Raw genomic sequence first — 4,285 nt, forward strand, 5'->3', positions numbered from 1 at the left:
AAATAAGAACGAGAAGGCCTAAATGATGAAAGAATTTTCTTTTTGTGTGCACTATCCCTTTAAGAACTCGACTTATTGTTAAATCGTCATGAGCGTTCACCCAGAGTTTCATTTCAAGAGCACAACATAGACGGGTGCGCTTATGATAATTTATTCAAGATGAAATAAAGTAAAATAAAATGTACGTGACGTCAAGTAGCTCTCAAAGCAACATCCACATACAGACTCCTCGCTGTGTCCAAGATGCTTTCAGCAAAGCAACAATGTTTTAATTAGTACTAGATGTAACATCTGCGGTCTCATATGGATCTCCTCAGGCTGCGCATGAAGATGCATCTGAGAGTCACGTACTGCTTCTGCTCCGAGCCATGCGACTGTATAAGAGTCTGCTCTGTCATTACAGGGGAATCATTTAAAGATGTTTATTTCACACTTATTTCCAAAGTAGTTGCAATACTTGCGGATATAGCAAGTATCTTCTACAATAGAAGTAGTTTTCACTTAGTTTCAGTAGTAACTGGTTGGTTTTGCTTTATGCCAGGGCTTTTCTAGATTTTCCATTGTACTCTTGGGAACGAATTACTGTTTGTGTTCAGGTTTTGCTTCATATGATATCCAAAGCCAACTTATTGAGGGAACTGTATAAATAGCTTAGACGTTCTTCTCATTGCAGGACTTGAATGAGCAATCTGTAATCCAGTTTTGGCATTGAAAACATGAGCTTTTATTATTGCAACATTAATTATTCTCCCTCTAGGGAATTACCACCGGTATGCGAAAATTATTTTCTTCTCATTTGTTTATCATCCATGTCTAGCAGCCAAATAAGCACAAATACTTACACACATTTGTTCTAATATACTGGTCAGATCATAACATAGAGTTGATTTTACAACAGGCTAATGATCATCCTTTCCCTTAACCATCACACAAACATATGCATGACATAAGAGTAAAAGAAAAGCATGATTTGACGGATTTACAAACCTTTTATTTAGTGAGGACCAATAACATATCCTCTCTAGAGAGTTCACAGTGTTATAGAGGACACTTGGGCCCTCACAAGTATAGCTAAACAAGGAACACACACACTGTACAAGAAACACACACTCAAGGAACACGCATACACACACATGTCATACACACACAGAGGACATGAGACAAACACACACAGGAGACATACATCGACACATACACATGGGACACACACATAGACACATACACAAGGAACACATAGAGACGCACACAAACAAAACACACACAGACACGCGCACACACGCACTGTACAAGAAACACACACTAAAGGAACACGCATACACACACACGTCACACACAAGACATGAGAGACACACACACAGGAGACATAATGGACACATACACACGGAACACACATATAGACACACACTACAGGAACACACACACACATCACACAAACATGGAACACAAACACAATAAACACACACACACAGGAGACATACATAGACACATACACATACACAGGACACACATATAGACACATACACAAGGAACACACACAAAGAACACACAAACAAAATACACAGAGACACGCGCGCACACACACAATGTACAAGAAACACACACTCGAGGAACACACATTCACACACATGTGGAACACACACACAAGACATGAGACACACACCCACAATAAACACACACACAGGAGACATACAAAGACACATACACACGGGACACACACATAGATACATACACAAGGAACACACAGAGACACACAAAAAGAACACACAAACAAAACACACAGAGACACATACACACAAGGGCAGCAATTTATTGTGAGCATTCAAGTAAATTCCTACTCCAAAGGATATTTTTGTTGTTGTTGTAATGACTTGACCTAGTGAAGCAGAAAGTCAATGTTCCCCTGGGGCTGATAACACAACATTCATATAACCCAGACTATATGTATAGGTGAACAGGGATGGACTTTGAGGAACATCTATTGAAAGGAAAACAACTTTAATGATCTGTAATGATGTACTTCATCCACACTCCTCTTTATAAGTATCCCGAGAACAATATTAAATAGTTTTGACATGTTACTTGTTACTTGTTACTATTGTTTTTACCATCATTACAGCCCTTTAACAAAAAACAAAAAAATCAAATATGGATCATTATTTTAATATTGGCCACACCCCCAAATCAGTCAGTATAAGAAGAGTTTGTTTCCAAAAAGTTTCAAAAATCAAGTTTTTTTGTGCATTCAAATTATAAGCAATCAAACTGCAGTTTTTTTATTTATTCAAGCTGTAATAACTTGAAAATAGAGCTAACTCACACAATAAAAACCTGATAACATAATAAAAAACATTCATAACAGAGTTATCTCATTTTGGAACCAAACTCTTCATATATACTAGATATTCCAAACTGTTTAGCAATTTCAGTACCATGTCAAATTAAACAGCCAGGTCATTGTTTTCAGATTCGATCTGATGGCATCGATGAATGTGTTGTTGGGCAGAAATAGTTGAAATGACAGCAGCTATTCCCTGATGAATCAGAAACCATCATCATTGATCTATCCTTCTGTTCTCAGGTCACATTGATCACCGACAAAATGTTTAAGTGAGCTTCTTCTCGACCCAGCTGACATCGATTGTATAGGAGGTCTGCTGTTGTTTAATGGTGATCTCAAGGGAATGGAGGCTTACGTGACTTTGGCGTCTCTCTCTGTGCTCATTGCGATAACAACATTTCTATTGAGCCACTGGAGGACAAATGAAGCATTTAATATGAGTCATGCTTTTACAGTGATGTATCTTTTTTGTGGTAATGTATTTAAGACTTGATTTATGATTTGCAATGTACATTACCTTTATCTGACCTGTGCTCATGACATCTCAACACTCCATCACTGCCATTTAGTTCCATGGATCAGATATCTAAAACCTCTCAGTCTCTAATTCAGGGCTCCACAAGTTCCATCCTAGCTCATCTGGTAGATAAAGATGCCAGCAATGCTTGGAAAATGCTTAAAATCGATGTATAAAATGTATGTACAGTAGTACAATGGTGCGAAAGTTTGATCACAGCCGTCATGTCATTATCCGTGGGATCGAGAGTGGCATGAGGCCAGCTACAGCGGCTTTAAAGTCAAACAGCGAGGCGCTCCACATACGATTTCCTCCACGAGTCCCTAGAGGCAGGGCGGCAGTAATGGAGAGCAGGAGTAGACTGTCATTATCTCCCCCCGTGACTCTCTATCTCAGTGTGGAGTCATAGCACATTAGTAGACTGATTAACTACGTGTGGAATAGGAGCAGTGAGGAGTTTGGTCGAATACAAAGGACAAACATATGCTGCAGGCATCATTTCCGTGGTGCTAATCAGCTTTTAATGGAGTCGCGAAGCATTTAGGCTTAAGTGTGTTGTATTGTTGTGTAGTTAAAAGATTTGCTACTGTTTGTCGTCTATATTGTTGACTTTATGAAACTTGTATGGGGATTTAAATCATCTTTCACAAATATCAGGATTTAACGAAATGCCTTATATCTTTATATATTAACGAAAGGGGAATGAATTACAGCACATACACAGATGGGTTCTCGTTTTGCAATAAATGCAATATAACATAACTATGTCTTCAGAAGTGTATAAAAACCTTTCATAATGAAGTGTTGTCTTTTTATTACCTTGTACATACATCGCAAGTCCTCTAGCTTGGAACAAGCTATGTTGTTTCTACAGTAGCCATAAACAGACAAACGGCTCTACAGAGCGTGTTTTATGTCCTTCGGCAAAGAAGTGAAAACGTGACAACATCTTAGTTCTGTGTCCGCCTCCACAGTGCTTTAAAGGGAGGGGTTGAGTGAGCCATTGGTTGCAATTCCTAATCTCACCGCTAGATGTTGCTACATTTCAAACTCTGGACCTTAAAGTAAAGCTAAGCTAAATGTTCCTTTTATATGATCATTTTGATAATATTATACATTTTTTCTTACTGTACCTTTCCAAATACCAATGCAACATTTCTGTTCAATGTAAACATATCACCTAGTCTAACGTCACATTGATACGCATGCTTATATGAAAATGTTAAAAAAACGGCAATATACATTATAGATATCTTAAAAAGCACTCTATTTAAAACTCTAACATTGTTTTACAAATTCATACCTCGCATTGACAAACAGACACATTTTTCTGCCGTCCTATGACACTTAATATATGTGCAAACTTTTTTAATCTATATTTTTCCACCTGCCTCTCAATATAACTTTTTAGCAATTGCTGTTTAGATCTC

The 4,285-nt window shown here is 37.9% G+C and overlaps 1 long non-coding RNA gene across 1 annotated transcript; it reads right to left on the reverse strand.

Moving 5' to 3' along the window:
- Nucleotides 1–1,791: 1,791 nt before the first annotated feature.
- On the reverse strand, nucleotides 1,792–3,138 carry LOC130434798 (uncharacterized). Its single transcript, XR_008908719.1, has 2 exons — nucleotides 2,856–3,138; nucleotides 1,792–2,749 (listed from the first exon to the last, which is right to left on the reverse strand). It is a non-coding gene; the product is annotated as an uncharacterized LOC130434798 (long non-coding RNA).
- Between the last annotated feature and the right edge of the window lie 1,147 nt (nucleotides 3,139–4,285).

The sequence above is a fragment of the Triplophysa dalaica genome, chromosome 13, assembly GCF_015846415.1.
Source record: "Triplophysa dalaica isolate WHDGS20190420 chromosome 13, ASM1584641v1, whole genome shotgun sequence".
Classification (NCBI taxonomy): Eukaryota; Metazoa; Chordata; class Actinopteri; order Cypriniformes; family Nemacheilidae; genus Triplophysa; species Triplophysa dalaica.